The 18,532-nt window shown below is 43.5% G+C and overlaps 1 pseudogene; it reads left to right on the top strand.

Annotated features, from left to right (window-relative positions):
• The first annotated feature begins 773 nt into the window (after positions 1-773).
• LOC103256372 lies at positions 774-1,433 on the top strand (annotated as a pseudogene).
• Positions 1,434-18,532: the final 17,099 nt, after the last annotated feature.

An 18,532-nucleotide genomic window follows, 5' to 3' on the forward strand; every position in this document is an offset into this window, starting at 1 on the left:
GATTATCTTCAAGCCTGATCTCCAAACCCAGGTGGGCGTCAAGGTCAGCTACAAGTCTTTAAAAAAAAAAAAATGCAAATATCCACTCTCGAAACAGCTTTGCAAGCTCTTATAAAGGTAAGCGTGCCCTACCATATGACCCAGCAATCTCTACTGGTTATTTACTCTAAAGAAATGAAAATGTGTCTTCACACAAAAACCTGTATATGAATGTTTATTGCAACTCTATAATTGCCCCAAACTGGAAACAACCAAAGTACCCCTCCAAAGGTGAGCAAATAAATCAACTGTGGTTCCTTGGTACAATGGAATATAACCCAGTAAAAAAAACAAACAAACTAGATGCAACAACTTGGATGAATCTGGAAGGCCTTACATGAGGGAGTGAAGCCAGTCCCAAGAGGTGAGGTGCACCCGGGCTCGGTGGCTCAGCCTGTAATCCCGTGCCTTTGGGAGGCTGAGGGGAGTGGATTGCCTGAACCCGCGGGTTCAAGACCCGCCTGGGCAACTTGGCGAAACCTCATCTCTACAATAAATAAAAAATTAGCCGGGCGTGGTAGCGCACGCCTGTAGTTCCAGCTACTTGGAAGGCTGAGGCGGAAGGAGCCCAGGAGGTCGAGGCTGCGGTGGCCGGGAGCAGCCACTGCACTCTAGTCTGGGTGACAGAGTGAGACTCCAACTCAAAAAAAAAAGGGGGTGAGGTGCATTAGGATGACATTTGTATGACAGCATTGAAAATGCAAACCCTCTCTTTTTCTTCGGTGCACCACTGAAGATGCTGGTGTCGCCATGGACTGCCGCCCCACCTGTCATTACTGGTATTGTAAGAACAAGCCACACCCAAAATCTCGCTTCTGCCGAGGTATCCCTGACGCCAAGATTCGCATCTTTGACCTGGGGCAGAAGAAGGCAAAAGTCGATGAGTTCCCACTCTGTGGCCACGTGATGTCGGATGAATATGAACAGCTGTCCTCTGAAGACTTGGAGGCTGCCTGTATTTGGGCCAACAAGTACATGGTCAAGAGCTGTGGCAAAGATGGTTTTCATACCCGAGTGAGGCTCCACCACTTCCACATCATCCGCATCAACAAGATGTTGTCCTGTGCTGGGGCTGACATGCTGCAGACGGGGATGCGAGGTTCCTTTGGGAAGCCCCAGGGCACCGTGGCCAGGGTGCACATTGGCCAAGTCACCATGTCAATCTGCACCAAGCTGAAGAACAAGGAGCATGTGATTGAGGTTCTACACGGGCCAAGTTCAAGTTCCCTGGTCACCAGATCTATCATATCTCAAAGAAGCGGGGCATTACCAAGTTTAACGCAGATGAATTTGAAGACACAGTGACTGAGAAGCGGCTCATCCCAGATGACTGTGGGGTCAAATACATCTCCAGTCGTGGCCCCCTGGACAAGTGGCAGGTCCTGCACTCGTGAAGACTTTCACTCTGCTAGCTCTTCATCCCCATCAATAAATCTTGTTTCATGATTAAAAAAAAAAAAAAAAACAAAGACAAACCCATGCGGGCTAGATTAGTGATTGTCAGGGGTAGGGATTTGAGGCAGGTGTGACTCTGAAGGGACAGCCCAGGATAGTTTTTGGAGTGATAGGATTGTTTGTACCCTGATTGTGGTAGCGGTTATACAGGAGTCAAAACCAACAGACCTGCATGAAAGAAAAAAAAAAAAGTCAACTTTCCTGAATAGTTGAAGGATCCAGGTGGTAAGAAACAAAGACTCAAAAAGCAGGTAGCCAGGTTGTGAAGAGCTGGGAGAGAAGTTTCAAATGAATTCTGACTGCGATGGGGAAACTAAAGATTTTTCATCATAAGAGAACCATGATTAGATTTGGGTTTTAGTAGGATCATTCTGTTGACAAATTGAAGATGGATTGGAGAGAGTTACATGGAAGGGAAGGAAATCAATTAGGATTCTATTGCAAGAGAGATCAATTAAGGGCAAGGGGTAATGAATTCATCTCTGTACGTACAGAGTCAGAGACACTTGGGGGCATTAAAGCAAAGATGTCTGCAGGGGGTTGAAGACAGGAGTCTGGAGCTCCAGAAACAGGTCTGAGCTAATAATCACAATTTGGTGGCTGAATCTATACATATGGCTGAAGCTGTCTTTGATGAATCGCTCGTAGGGCCAGGGAGGAAGACAGCAGTTAGGGATGGGGGCCCAGGGAGATCACAATACAAGAACAGAGAGAAAATGGAAACCGAGGATGTGTAGCCAAGGAGAACAGAACAAGAACCGGGAGAAGGCAGCACTTTAGAAGCTAACGGAGGAAGGAAGAAAGGAATCAACCATTTCCCCTTCCAATGCACGTAAGTCTGGTTGTTAACATCTAACTGCGTGGAACGAACAGCTGAGTTAAACACAGAATCAGGACATCCCAGATTTGGGCCACCAAGAAAGATGTCCAAATCCTCATTTAACATTGAGAAAACTGAGACCGAGGGAGACTCATTGACTTGCTTGAGAGAATGTAGCTAATTCATGGTAAGGTTGTGATGGCAGCCAAAGTGCTTGCTTGTTGAACCGAAACAGTTGAATTCTTCCCCAGGTCTTCCATAAGGTAACTTTTATTTTTTTTATTTTTAGCCAACACATTCTCTGCACCAGTTTCTTGTATACCCATTTATGGGAGAAAGCCACCTTCTATCCCAAACAAGTCTGAGCCACATGACCAGATTCATGTCACTCTTCTACCTGTTTCTTAATACCAATCTACTGGGTTAAAATTCATTTATGTTCCTCTCCCCCCCACAGTAGGAGAACACAGACACAACTTTTGAACTAGCTGTAGGACCCCTCACATTTGGTTCCTAGGTAGATTTCTCAGATGGAAATTTTATTTTTTCCCCAGCTTTGACTTTTTCATTTTCTTCACAAAATTTTTGCTACTCACCAGGATATGGCAAGACTGTGGTACACATAGGATTTCTACAAAGGGGTAACTTATTCACACCTTCTAATGGCTTAACAACTAAAACACATAACTTATTAGAAATCCTGTATGTGGCCGGGCATGGTGGCTCAGGCCTGTAATCCCAGCACTTTGAGAGGCCGAGATAAGAGGATTGCCTGAGCTCAGGGGTTCGAGACCAGCCTGGGCAACTTGGCAGGACCTCATCTCTACAATAAATCAAAAAATTAGGTGGGTGTGGTGGCATGTGTCTGTAGTTCCAGCTATTTGGAAGGCTGAGACGGAAGGATCACCTGAGCCCAGCAGGTCGAGGTTGCAGTGGCCGTGAACATGCCACTGCACTCCATCCTGGGCGACAAAGTGAGACTCTGACAATCCTATACATGTTTCAAAAGTGCACAGTGAATAACTATATGACAAAATCAATCCTTTCCAGAAGGTTAAATGTCATGTATTACTGCCTAAAATTTTTGGCTTATTGAGTCCTTTCTGGGCAAATCTCCGTTAATAAAAAAAACATAGTGCAAGCATGACAAAATTGCTTTCTGACTAAGATATTTCTTAAGAATTTTTGTAAGTACATTTGGATGAAAATTTGCCTCCAAAAATACAGCAAGAGGATAAACTGGTCTAGAACTGAAGCTATGGACATTTAAATGAGTCTGAAGCCATTAAAATCTGTCTGGGATAAGACAAGGAATGAATAGTGAGCAAACAAAGCCAGCAACTAAAAGACTTGGGAACAACAGAAAGATCCAGTGAGTTCTGAAGTAGCCATCACAGTTGATATGAAGGCTCATGAGTGAATGTGTGTCTGGGCAGAAGGAGTGTTTTAGCAGGGCATTCACATGTGGGTAGACTTTAGAGACACAGAAAAGTTCATCTCAGGGTAAGAGCAGAACAAACTATGATATAAAAAGTGTATTCTGGAAAGCTCGGTTGCATAGGGCTTACGAATAGACGAAATGGCAGATGACGCTAGGGTGCGATCAGACTTGGGGAAGGTCTTGAGTCACGTGACCCAAAATGTGGGTATTTCCTTACATGCAGTGAGAGTATCTGAGATTCTAGAGCAGTGTGACTCGATCTCAGCTTCTGGAAAGGGGACAAGGTGACAGTATCTCTGGAGAAGGAGATATTATGTGAGAAACATTCAAGTGAAAGAAAGCAGGGCCTGAGGTAGTGAAACGTGGGTGAGAAGAAGAAGTGGGGGGGGGAGAAGGAGGAGGAGGAGGAAGAGACAGAGGGAAGGATTAGATAAATATTTCAGAGAGAGAAGCAAGAGGCCAAGGTATGGTGGCTGCAGCCGTCAAGGACAGACAGGCACTCAATCCCTGTGTGGGGGATTGAGGTCAGGCAGGAGAGACTGGCATTGCCATCCACAGCTGGTACCGTCGTACCATCATCTGCTCAGAAGGGGAATACAGGAGAACAGGCAGCAGGGAAGGAAAGTCCATCAGATGAGGACATGGTGAGTTCAAGGTGACAGTGCAGATGTTCAGAGAGCCTTTGGCAAATCAGAGCCAGCAATTCATGGCAAGACATCAAGATGTAGGTATATTACTGGAAATCAGCAGTGTGCCAGTTTGAAATTATCAGATCCTAGGAGGGTTCTCCAGAACATGTACTTTAAAGCTTCTCTTCAGCGATAAAGAAGCCCAAAATATACCAAGGAGGATTATATGGGGTGGGGAGACATTAATTTCTGACAGCTAATTGCAATCCTCATTAATAATTGTGCTGGTAATTTTACTTCCTACCATGGTTAATATCCATGGACGTGCTATGCACATAAAATAAAGACTATCAAAAAGCTTGTTTCTGGGAGATAGTAGAGTGAGAAAATGTGAGAAATATTTCATCCCATGATAAAAATAATATCTCAGACAAGCATATATGTGCTAAAGTATAACATTGCCAACAGTTTGTATACATTCCACCAAGGCTGCCTGGCAAAGACATACCCTGTGTTGATATAACTTCTTGTTTTCTTGACGACCATTGAGTTCCATCTTTGAGTATTATCCTTGAGTTCTATTGTCTTGAGTCTTAAACAGAAATTTAAGACTTCTGTTGTATTTCTTAATGTCTCTCACATTTTCCAACAAGTATGCGTCAAGCTTTTATTCTTCAGGGTCATCAAATTCCAACCTGGCCTTCATAATGAACCAAACCGCTTTTTCACAAATGTAGGTCTCAGCCATCTGATAAGATGAGCAATTCTGCTATGTTTTGTGGTTTTTCCATTTTCATTTGAAAACTGAGCTCATTTGAGAGGAAGTCTGCTCTCTGTGATTCTAATTTAGTCAGCCTTATTTCAGAAAGCAGTGATTATTCAGTGCCCATTCTCACTAGCTTTAGAATATATTGTAAAATTGACTAACTTTGAACCTCAGATTCTCATATTAAAATGCAGAAACCATAATGATTGGATTTTGTATGATTTAGGATACAAGTCAAGCTAAATAATAACTGACAGCATAAAATGTAGAATCTAAAAAGAATCAATATGATTCAAAATTCACTGTTCTAATTCAAGCAAACTTTAGGAATTACAATTGGTGTCCTGTCCAATTAGAATCTCAAGCAAATTCAGCATAGCTGACTAAGCACATAATTCTAACTTTACTATTTTCCAGGTTTCCTTCCTTCCTTTCTGTCTTTCTTTTTTCTTTCTTTCTTTCTTTCTTTCTTTCTTTCTTTCTTTCTTTCTTTCTTTCTTTCTTTCTTTCTTTCTTTTTTGACAAGGGAAATATATAAATGAAAACATAACATGACTGGGAAAGAAAAAAGGGAAACAGTGTAATAGAATTATTGGAAACTTCTTCCCAAGCAAGTCTAGGGAAAGCTCTGAGCTCGAAGTCAAGAATGTAAAGGACTTGCTGTGAGTCAAACATTAGGGTGAGATTTGAAACTGCTGGGTCAATAAAGACCTTTTCACTGGTCCCCCAAATGGGATCTATAGATGATTGTCAGAGGGAACATTTCTCCCAAAGCTAAAGCCCAACACTATTTTTTTTTAAAGAAAATCAATTTCTCGGTGAAGATTTAGAGACCAAAAGAAACAGAGTAGGCCCTCACCTTAGTCAATGAGGAAGAAGAGACAAACTAAAGCTGTGACCCAAAGGGTACACACAAGGCCCAGGACTCCCTAGCAAACTCACAGGGGTGCTGTGGAGTTTTTAAATTTTTGAGGGAAACAGTCATCCTGGACACCCGTCAGTCACCACTTGAAATATTTGCTTTAGATAGGCCATGGTCCCAACATTTGGTTGCATGACATTCCTTTTCCTGATGACATATCTTTGTGAAGTTGGGTTTTCAGCAGTTGCTATGGTTTTTAAAAAGCAAACAAATAAGCACTATCAAAAAATCAATGTGGGACAGAAAATTCGAGCAAAGGGGCCTGGGGTCTGAGAAGAAGCTGGGCAATTCATCCCTGTGGTCAGCAATAGTGATTTAAGGATAAAAGTGTTTCTTTTTTTCTTTTTAATCCCTATGCATTCGTTTTTCAAACAGCTGGTAAGTTGTTAGGACATGCGTCGTTATTACGTTGTTTGGACCTAACTACTTACACACAGAACCGTCAAGAGGTTCTTTTGGCCTGGAGCTGCTTTGCAAAAAGGACGGAGACAGAGAGGAAGGCATGGATCAAGGAAGCGGAAGAAGTCTCCGTGCTCTCGTTATCCGTGCTCAGGAAAGAGGAAAGCTTCCCAGTTTGGTAACTGGCCCGGGAGGGGCGAGGGGCGTGGGGCGTGGGGCTGGGAGGGCCCCAGGCTACCCGATTGTTCTTCCGGCTGTTGATGCCTCACCCACATCCACGGGGCCTGTAGCTAACCATTCAAGAGAGAAGCTTGCGCAGGAAACAGATGTGCATAACTGCAGAGGAAACCCACAATAAATCAACCCAGCCTCTCATTCATAAAAAAAGAGCCAAGCCCAGGGCCACCCGGTACAGGAGGAAAATACCAGCATGAAAGATAATGATCGTAATGAACAAATAAAACAGCTCACCTGAGAGGAAACAGAAATAAGAATCATAAAAAAATCCAGTTTGATCTGGAGAGATTAGAGGGCAAATTGCACCCATAAAATTAGAATTAGCTGCAATTAGAAAAAGGAGCAGACAGGGAGGGGAAGGAGAGGAGGAGAAAATGACAACTCACAAAAAGAAAGAGGTGTGGGTAAATAAAATAGGACTGACTGAATAGAAATTTAACTGAAACGTCAAACTGGTTGTCTAGAGGGCCGGTCCGCTGTGGAGACCAGACAGCTGGAGGGTAGAGTCAAATAAATCTCCCAGATTTAAAAGGAAAAATAAACAGACACCTGAATAAATCTTACGAGACAAAGTCAGGAGGGCCCAACTGTCCAACAGAGATTTTTAAAAATACAGAACAGAGATATTAGAAACATTAGGAGAAACGATCAAAGCACCTTTTCCAGAGCTGAAGCTTCTCATGTCATGGTCCACCAAGGACTAAACAGGAGAAAAAGAAAATGCATTCAGACCTGGGTACTTTCTGATAAAAGTTGCAGACACCAAAATGGCAGGAAAATTCTAGACGCTCCCACAGCGAATAAGAAAAGAGGCCAACGTGACATGCGTGAACCAGTGGCAGCTAGAGGAAGCTCAGGAAACTCACAAAGGGTGTGGAAAAAGTCTAAAAGATCTTGGCCTTGGATCACCCTTCTTCATGCAGGAGGAGTTTAGTGGCATGGGAGTATACTGGCTTTGCTACTGGCTCATGCATTCATCTTGTTGTAAAGAAAGAAAACATGCCTGATTATGATGCTCGTTGCTGCAATGGTGGCACATCGCCATGTGAAAAACACGTTGCAAAACAAATGAATATATTATCCTACTAAGATTAAACACACACACACACACACACATACACACTCACCCCTTAGATACATAGGTAGATAGATAAATGATAGATAAATAAATAGATAGATGATAGAATGATAGATGAGTAGATGACAGATAAATAGATGCTAGGTAGATAAACAATAGACAGATGATAGATATTTTTAAATATTTAAAAGGACACACTGCAGACAGTTAAAACTAGGAAGAAAAGGAGGCAGGATGTTGCTTTTTATCTTTACCACTTGACAATCATGACTTTTGTTTTAACAAGAAGCATGGATTACTTTAAAAGTGTTCAAAAAATGAAAATAAAAAGCATAACCCTATCTTTAATAGAACAAAGACAGCATGAGGTACATAGTAGATAAATAACTGATGCTTGTTAAATGAATAAGTGGATGCAAAATATAAATATATCTTTCTATCAGCAGAAGAATAGCTTTACCCCAGCTTTTCTTAGTGTCCGCCATAGCATTGGTAAATTCAAATTTCCCGTATCTTCTTAAGGTATTTATATTTTCGGTAGTTATATTTTCCTAGAAATGTATTCATTTCAGGTAGATATCAACATGTATTATCTTATGGCTGTGTGTAGTGTTATATTACTCTTTAATTCTCCTGTCCATATTTTTTTCGTTTTACTAGCAAACACATATATGTCTTATTTTGGAAACCCTGTTCTAAGGACTCTGCAAATGGTGACTGTACTTAATTTTTTTAGCAGCACTGTGAGACGTGGGGAGTCTGAGGTACAAGCATGCTCAGCTGCCATGCTAACATCCTATCTTTTGTATGTAGTAGGCTCAAGATTCAAATATGGATCTGACCACAGAGCCAGACGCCACGAACGTACTTACCCTGATTATGTGCCATCTCTCTCTTCAGGCCCCAAATTTCCCATGATGCTTCTGGGTTGCGGAACCCTCGGACCCAGTCGTCTCCACAGGACCCACCCTGACGCTTCCCCATCACCGACAGCTAAAGGTCATGGCTGGCGAAAGCTGACATCTTTTGCCTCAGGCCGTTTTCTTGGATGCCCCAGTCATTCCCCCTGCTCCCTGGATTGCACACTCACCAGCCTCACAGACTCCCCTGAAACTGTCCGTGATTTTCGTTGGGTTTCAGACTTAGGTAACCCTTGCCCCAGACACAACCTCTGGAAAGTTCTCTGGTTCCCTCTACACACCCACGGGAAACCGACAAGGCCATATGAGGGAAGATCCCAAAAACTCGGACTTTACTTATAAAACATTGGGTATTCTTACATGTTTAAACTTTACTCACCTTCAAAGTTCTCTCCGTTGGGTGCAATACGTCCATCGAGATGCTGTTTCCATTGTTCCAAAATAGTTTTTGAACGTGTCCATTTTGATGCCTTTCAGTGCTTCTGCTGTTTTTGGTTTCACCTCTTCCACATCAGCAAAGCATTTCCCTTGGAGGACTTTTTCATCCAGGTAAACAAAACAAAAAAAGTTGCTTAAGGCGAGATCAGGTGAATAGGGAGGGTGAGGCACGTGGGTTGCGCCATTTTTGGTTAAAAAAAAAACAACTACTGAACAGTCAGTGCAATGTGGGTAGGTAAGCTTATAAATCGTGAAATGGACAAATGTACTGAAAGAATCTCAAAAAAAATTCACTGAAGCCAAATGGGGACTCTCATCACAATGCTAGCTGGCACACTGATGCCGATGGGTTTCTAGAACACTTACTTAGTGGAAGAAGCCTGTACTACAAGGGGCATGTCCTCCAAAAGATAATCCTGGTTTTCTGGGGTCCCCCTCATATATGCACAAAGTCTTTTTAAAAAGCATGGCCCAAGCCAGGCTCGGAGGCTCAGCCTGTAATCCCGCACCTCTGGGAGGCTGAGGTGAGTGGATTTCCTGAGTTCACGGGTTCGAGACCCGCCTGGGCAGCGAGACCTCATCTCTACGATAAATCAAAAAATCAGCCGGGCATGGTAGCGCGTGCCTGTAGTTCTGGCTACTTGGAAGGCTGAGGCGGAAGGATCGCCGGAGCCCAGCAGGTCGAGGCTGCGGTGGCCGGGAGCGGCCACTGCACTCCAGTCTGGGCGACAGAGTGAGACTCCAACTCCCAAAAAAAAAAAAAAAAAAAGCATGGCCAAAGCCTATCTGCCCTTGACAAATAACCCTTCATCTTTCTAGATTTTCGTAATGCATTCCTACCCTCATCCTCACCTCCTACCTTGTCAACCATGAAGAGCAAGCCCCCCGTGGAGGAGTAGACAGGCACCCCAATACTCACCGGCCTTTATCTCACTCTGCTTTGCCCCTTCTTTGTGGAGTGGAACACAAAAGGCCATCCTTTTCTCCTTCTTTTCCATCTGCACCATCCTTACACCAAACTCCATGATCAGACCCACTTTGCCTGGCTTTGAACATGTCAAAAAGGGAAATCCCCACGTTGGGAAATCTTTTTCTTTCTCTCCAAAGCCTAGCCTTCGGGCCTGGTGTGTTTCTGTGAACTCAAGTATCCCAATTAACGTGCCAGAAGCTGCCTATCTTTACATGTACGGATCAACCTGTTCTCCGCACTCCCACTGATCACCCTTCCTCCCCCGGAGTGAGGGGCTGCCCAGGCTAAGGGGGGCAAGGCCAAATTCCAGGAAACAGGGAGCCCACGATTACATCAGTGCATCTCACAAGTGTTTGCTCTGTTTTGTAACCACTGAAGAAGTACACGGCACATGACATCATAAAAAAAGGAGGATATTTGCCTAATCTGAGAGTGATCAGAAGTTTCCTCAAGGAAATAATGTTTGAGGTGAGTTTTTTTGTTTTTTTTTTTGAATCGGAGTCTCCCTCTGTCGCCCAGACTGGAGTGCAGTGGCCGCTCCCGGCCACCGCAGCCTCGACCTGCTGGGCTCCAGCGATCCTTCCGCCTCAGCCTTCCAAGTAGCTGGAATTACAGGCGTGCGCTACCACGTCCGGCTGATTTTTTGATTTATTGTAGAGATGACGTCTCACTGCCCAGGCGGGCCTCGAACCCACGGACTCAGGCAATCCACTCACCTCAGCCTTCCAAAGGCGCGAGATTACAGGCTGAGCCACCGAACCCGGCTTCTGAGGTGAGTTGTGAAGGATCCATGAGAACCATCTTGTCAAAGAGGAAGAGTTGTTCAGATAAGGGAGAAGGCATCTGCGAACAGCCAGAGGCAGCAAGAGCATCGTACCACGAACAACTGAAGAGAGTCCATGAGGCCACAGGAAGGGAGGAGCGAGGAGGGACCCGGGCCTGGGTAGCCACTGGGCTTCAGGCCCAGCAGGGAGCTGCTCGCTGTGGTTGAGCATGATGGTACATCTCAGGTCCGAAGAAGATGAAGAAGGGGAAACCGGGAGAGGGCAGGAGGCGGGACACTCTGGGGCAGCCCTGGCACGGAGCACGTACGTCTACAGAGTCTGGTGCCTGCCAGGCTGGGTTCAATGACCTTTCTGCTGACTCACTCATGATCCACAGGCTGGAGCAGTGAGAGCTGTGAGTTCCTGGATGCCAGCACTGCCTCGGGACGGAGCCCAGACTCCTGCCCTCCTCTGTCCCATCTTCTCCTATGTGGTGATACCCTTCAGTGGGGAATTCAATTCCCCAGACATGCCCAAGACCAACGCCAGCCAAATGAGGACCATTATTTGCACAATTGTTCTTTACTCTCCGTATCTGTCTTCCCAGCACTGCCACCGGTTGCCCTGGGTCTGAAATGCAGTGATGAGGTGATGGAGCGGGTGGACGTGGTGGGGGGAGGTGGAGGTGGTGGGAAAGTGGTAGGAGGGGTAATGGTGGATGTGGTGGTGAGTATGGCGGGATAGTGGAGGTGGTGATGGCGGTGCGGGTGGTCGTGGTGCTGGGGTGATGCGTGTGGTGGAATTGTGGTGGGGGAGGTGGTAGAGGTGGAGATGGTGATGGGGGTGGAGATAAAGATGGTGGAGACTTGGAAAAATGTCTTCCATGACAGTGGAAAACTCTAGATTAATTTGGGAGAGCAGAGCATCAGACAACCTCCTGCCCACCCCTTCCCGTCGGTGGTTTTTGAGGCTTCCCTCAAGGTAGGTGGCCTGTGGTTGAGGAGAGAGTGGCCCAGTCTTGTAGATTTCGAGAAGGCCTAGTTTCCCCTCCAATGGAAAAATTATGAATGGAAAAGGAAATAGGACTAATTTTATCTTATGTACCCTTATTCTAGAACCATGAGTTCAAGTCAGATTACTTTATGGTGTGACTTCTTATCCCACATCTGTGTGTGTGTGTTTCTGATCTTCATGCAACTTGAGCACGCTAGAGGCCTTCCTGCAGACTCGACCGCACGTCGGCCATAGGGCAGGGCACGGTCTCTCCAAAGGACCTCACAGCTGCTTCACATCCTCTGAGAAGATGTCTCAGCCAGTTCCACTGGGGAGCCAGACACCCTCAGAAATCTTACCTTAGCAGTTGGACCAAGGTCTCATGAGAAAAAAAGTCAGTGTCAAATAGATTTCAAGGTTCTTTTATAAAATGTAATTAAAGACCATCAGCAGAAAAAAAAAATCATGATTAAGAAATGAATAAAGCTCATGTCATATTATCTCTTTTTTAAACAGAACAATACTTACATTTTTTACATATACAGTTTTATTTCAAAACATTTGATCTCACTATAGTCTCTCATAATAAGTGAGTTTTTAGTCAATCAAAACAGTCATCAATAGGAGATTAGTTCTGGGGTGAAGTATTTCACAAGGTGCCCTGTGTTGTTGATGATATTTTAATCATCTATCCCTGGAATGCTGGGGATACAAAATCAAGTAGTGTACTGAACCTTGAATGTTATTAAACAGAAAAATGAAGTTGGAGTCCCAGAAGACACCTAAGAACTAAGAATGTGTTTTTAATGTCCATTGAGAAAGTGCATACACACACACACACACACACACACACACACACACACACACAATATAGAATGTGGAACTAAAGAATGATTATTTGAAGCCAGGAGTAGACACCCTCCCGCTGAAACCCAAGATCGGCCCCTTCCCCGAGGCTCCTTTTTGTTGTCGTGAGTGTCCAGTTCCCCAGGGAAAGCACTTTGTTTTCTTTCAGCTTTCTGACATCATATGATGCAACCTGATGCAAAGCGATATGCATCTTGTCACAGGAGAAATTCACAGGGAGGAGGGAGCAGAGCTGCAGCTGGTGTGGAAATTCTCAAGAGAAGCCTGAGAGTGGCGCTGAGCAGTTGCAGAGTAGGGAGGAAGCCTCTTGGGAAGTTCACGGACACACAGTGGGGTTCAGAAGAAAATTCGGGTTCTCGTGATTAAAGAAAAACGTTGGACACTATCACAGGCAAGAATACCTATCTTTGGATAAAAAGGCAATGTTCATTTCAGAATGTCTCTGGAAATATTGCATGTGTCGTGGGAAGAGAGCTTGGAGAGGGCCATGTAAAGGAGGAACAGGATCTGGCCAGAGTGATACTGGTGGTCTTCGGAGCCCCTTTTAGGCTGGAGATCATGAGGGCAGGACAGAGAGTGTCTTCTCCCTTCCCTGCTTCCCAAGAGGCAAGGCCAGTGTAGTGACTGCCACAGAGGCAAGCACCTGCCTATCTGGCCAGCAGGGGTGACTGTCAACAGAATGAAAGTCATGTGGTAAGTGCTTCCTTTAATGTTGGAGCTTCTCCTGGACAGTGCCCAGTTCACATGCCCCCCTGCAGCCCTTCCCAAGATGGTTTGGTGAGAATGATGTGAATGGCTTTCCCGCAGTCTACAGAGCCCAGATGGGGATGAGGCATAGCTCAGATATAGATAGATGAATTTCTGTAGGCAAGAGCAAATTAAATAAATGAGGAGCAGGATGGTCAGCATCCTGGTGGCTTTTTATCAAAAGATAGTTCTCCTGAACAACACCCGCACTGACCAGGCACAGCAGACCCAACCTTGGAATCAGGGGCCGCTGATGCAGTCAATCACAGAGGTAGTAAAGGAGTTATCAGAGACACTGAGGTACAGTGCTCTAAAAACAATGTACTTAAACAGTAACTTTTTCCATTATCTCAAAAATTCTTCATGATGCAAGTACACTTGGTAGTACAATTATAAGATTTGAAACCTGTGATCAATAGCTTGTTGTAGCCTCCATAGCTCACAAATCCTAGCTTAAAAAATAGGTTGCTTAATCATCATTTTTGACAATATACAAAGCTTTCTGCTAACAGCAAACTCGTGTCCTTTCTCTTTAAGGCACCCACATTCTCTCTTGAACTTTACTTTAAAACTTTACTTTGGACTCGCTCTGAAATTCTTTTCTGCTGTGAAGTCAAAAACCCACCAAGCAATTACACCCTACATCACTCCACAACTGGGAGAGTTTGTCTCTAGGTTTACATAAAAGACGTAGCACCTAGCACACTGTTGTTACATAGTAGATAAGAGTCATGAGCACACAAATGAGAAGTCATTTTTAATGTTTATTTTATCTATGGATAAATGAATGAACTGAACTGAGAGTAAAATACAGACCAGTCAGATATTGCACAAAGCTGACTCTCAGTAATTAGCCTGTTACCAAATTCACTGATGTAGAAGCCTCACGTATACAACCATGTATGAATTATTGCACAAGCTTCTGTTTCACAGAAGAGGAATGTAAAGCCTCAAGAGGTTGGGTGTACGACCTGTAGACAGTCCCAACAGTTGCGAGAATGACCCCTGTATCTGCTGGTTGTCAACGCTGTCCTCATAGTCTTGTCAAGATTATGCATACTCTTGATGTAGTTCAAGCTTGTGGGTTTCATGATGAACAGATTCACCCACGTAAACCCCAGGATGGCTGGTTTATTGCCCTCTGCACAGCACTACAAAGATGAGTGTTAAACCTGACCTTTTCACCACTGAACATGAAAGAATGCTAAACTTGGAAACTTCCCACCTCACTGTTTATCATAAGGCTCAAAAAACATCAGGTCCATGACAGTGTTTCAAATGCCTATGGGCTCTGAACACAAGGATTATCATCATTCAAGGCTCTAAAGATTTTATTTTACTTGGAGCAGAGTTAGTGAAGGACAATAATTTAATTTTTTAAGAAGGATTTCAAATAAGACCATGAAAACATAATAAAACAAGTATATACATACTAAGAACACCCCAGTGTTTCCTAAGCATGTGGAAGCATGTATAATCACCATTTATTAGAGAGTACATTTATCATGATTTATAAAACTTTCAACAACTGACTGTTTTTTAAAAAAAATTACTAGTTGTTGGGAAAGACTTGGAAATCTGTTTCATAAATTAAAACCGGAATCTAGCTATCAATTCACAATCTTCTAAATAAATCACATCTTGGGTGCTTTGAAGAAATCAAAGCTTTGCGGTATTTTTTTTCCCCACCCACTCAAGGTCTAATAACATTATAAGACAAAAAAAGAGATGAAGTGAGGCTCCCATTTATCCACCCACTAATCATTTATTGAACGTCTACACTAGATCAGTCATTGTGTTAGTGATTGTGGATACAAAGATGAATTAAGCAAACTTCTTGTCCACAAACTTGCCTCTTGTCACAAATCACTGTAACCGAAGAGAATAATTGTAGCCGCGAAGAATCAAAAATGTCTGTTGGAAAACAGGGTTTGTGTAAGAGTGTGGTAATTCTCAAATATTAGACTAAAGGTTTCTATCCTGTAAGCAGTGGAAAATAGTGAATGTTTTGGAAAAGAAAAGTAACCTAAAACAAAAAACTGGAAAGAAAAAACAAATAAAGGAAAGAAATAGGAAAGCGTAACCACGAGTAACTGATTCAATAACTTGCCCGAGGTCACCCTGAAGTGACCAGACCCCAGGTTCATCGTTCAGCTATGACCAGAATCAATTCTTGTTTCATGTACCGTGAAACATAAACTAGATGTTTTACCTGTACAAAAATAGCAATCTAGAGATAGGAACCTCTGGAAAGTTGACCGTGTTTTTTTGTTGTTGTTGTCTACTGATAGATATCTGATATCTTGAAAATAGCTACACTGCATCATTAAATTTAAAATTAAAATGTGGACCTAAATGTTTTTTAGAGCCCCATGCTTCTGATAGCAACATTGTAAGGGTCCACAAGTCATATGACGTATTAGAACTCTCTCTCTCTTACACACACACACACACACATTGCTCAACGAGATTATTAATTCTCCACTTTTCCAAGCACTTCATTTTTCTACTCTAGCCCTGGAATGCAGGGAGATATATGTGAAACAAGACTGGCCAAGAGTTTATAACTGCTAAAGCAGGCTCCCTTCTCTGAATATTTTTAAAAATTAGCCATTAAAATGTTTTTTAGTTGAGGGTCAAACAAATGTGTCATTCCAGATTGGCTTATTGAGAAGAAAACTGCTTCTGAAATGAGTGAGTCCAACGTCCTCAGAATTGTTCCTTAGCAAGTGGCAAAGAGTCTAGGAACACCACATGCAGGCAGCTGCCCCAGGGAACATGGGCTGTCTTCCCCCTAGAAGGCGCGGGGAGGCAGGGAGATGCTCACAAAACAATATCCTGCTGCATGACTTTCTGCTGAACAGAGAGCAGCCTCATTGTTTCAGGGAAAAGACCATTTTTTAAAACCCAAAGCTTAAAAATATATATAGTAATATTCAGAAAAGATCAAAAGAGCTTCTAGAGATGTCAGTATTTGAACTCTGAAGTTACTAGGGATCATTCACCAAATTTTACAAATTGAAAACTACAGATTTTGGCTTGCTTGTGCGCGATGCATCTCTCCCCATGGGTACACAGCACCGCAACCAATTAGCAGAAGCAAGTTGGACGAGAACTGACTATCCTGAACTCCAGCACTGCTGATGCAGCTCATAGGCTTGACTGTCAATATCTGAACGTTCAAGTTATGTGTGCGAGTGTGAATACAAAGTATACCTACCTCAATTCAATAGACTAGACGATGCCACATGAAAAAGCATATTCTCAGCCGGGCTTGGTGGCTCAGCCTGTAATCCAGCACTTTGGGAGGCTGATGTGAGTGAATTGCCTGAGCCCACAGGTTCGAGACCGCCTGAGCAACTTGGTGAGACCTCATCTCCACAATAAATCAAAAATTAGCTGGGTGTGGTAGCGCGCGCCTGTAGTTCCAGCTACTTGGAAGGCTGAGGCGGAAGAATTGCCGGAGCCCAGCAGGTCGAGGCTGCGGTGGCTGGGAGCGTGCCACTGCACTCCAGTCTGGCTGACAGAGTGAGACTCCAACTCAAAAAAAAAAGAGCATATTCTCATCTGTCACAGAAACACAGAACAGAGCACCACATGTTCTCACTCATAAGCGGACCCTGAACATTGACTGTGAAACTATAAGAAAGGGATTGGCTACTGCCAATTGGACACTGCCAGGGTGGGGGTGAGGCACAACATCCATAAGGGTACCTGATCTCAGACGAGGCCAAGTGGGGACCAGAGGGAGGTCCAAATTTTACCTGGACGATGACCACTTGTATATCTAATCCTGAGTTGTACTCCACATCTTTAAAATAAAATTTAAATTTAAAATTTAAAAATAAAATATACACTCTAACAATAAAATAAGCATATTCTCATGTTGCTGGCTGCAGTCTTTGACTAACCCCAATGCAAATTTAAACAGTTGTGGCTGGAACAGTGGGTCACTCCTGCTATCCCAGCACTTTGGGAGGCCGAGGAGAGAAGATTGACTGAGCCCAGGAGGTCAAGACCAGCCTAGGCAACACAGGTAGACTTCGTCTCTACAAAAAAGTCATATAATTAGCCAGGTGTGGTGATGTGTACCTGTTGTCCCAGTTACTCAGGAGACTGAGGCAAAAGGATCTCCTGAGCCCAGGAGTTGGAGGCTGTGGTGAGCTGTGATCCTGCCGTGGCACTCCAACCTAAACGATAGAATGAGGCCTTGACTCAAAGAAAAAGAAAGACAGTTGTAATCCTAAGGTCTAAAGAAACTAAAAACTGAGGCTATCCCCCTAAATTGTGAGCACAGTTGAGTGTCTTCATTTTTTCCAGAAAGATGGAAATGGGATTAGATAAGGAAAAAATTCTCTCATAACCCGAGGACTATATATAATTTCCTAGTTGCCTCGCCAATGTCTAGTGTCAGCTGACCATAGAAAAGATAATACATGTTTGCTTTTCAACATGTAAATCATTGTTATAACTCTTGCCATATGAGAATAAATTGAAAACACTGGCATAATCTATATACATATTTGTATAGTTATATGTAATATATATCATTCATACAGATTTGAGCAGAGTAAACCCTCAGTGAGCAAACTCTGGCACACTGGTTGCTTCATATTTAAGTGTGTCCAAATGTTTAAGAGAACATGCAACCAAATGGGTAATAAGATTTTAAGATCAAAGCATAAAAGATGCCACGATGTTTATGAAAGCGTGGTTCCCCTGAGTGGTAACAGATACAGAGTCCTGGAAATACGCTTTCGTTCATACACTTTTGAGGTGTCGTGCAAGGTTTGAATCGTTTTAACATTTCTGTTCTGGATAAAATTGACCACCCTCACAGAACTACACACTCTGTAGCTGAAATACAGGGTAGTGAACTGAATTTGAGCCTGATATTGTTGTATTGTGATGCTTTCGGGTGAGGAAATGTTACTCCCAGCCATTGGCTCTCAGAATTGGGCGGAGGAGGGGGGGAGAAGGAAGGAGCTCAGGGGGTCTTTCACTAGAGATTGAGTTAAATGGCCTGGAACTCAACCTACAAGTAGGT

This window comes from Carlito syrichta, unplaced genomic scaffold (genome assembly GCF_000164805.1).
Source record: "Carlito syrichta isolate Samal-C Ts95f unplaced genomic scaffold, Tarsius_syrichta-2.0.1 Scaffold289308, whole genome shotgun sequence".
NCBI lineage: Eukaryota > Metazoa > Chordata > Mammalia > Primates > Tarsiidae > Carlito > Carlito syrichta.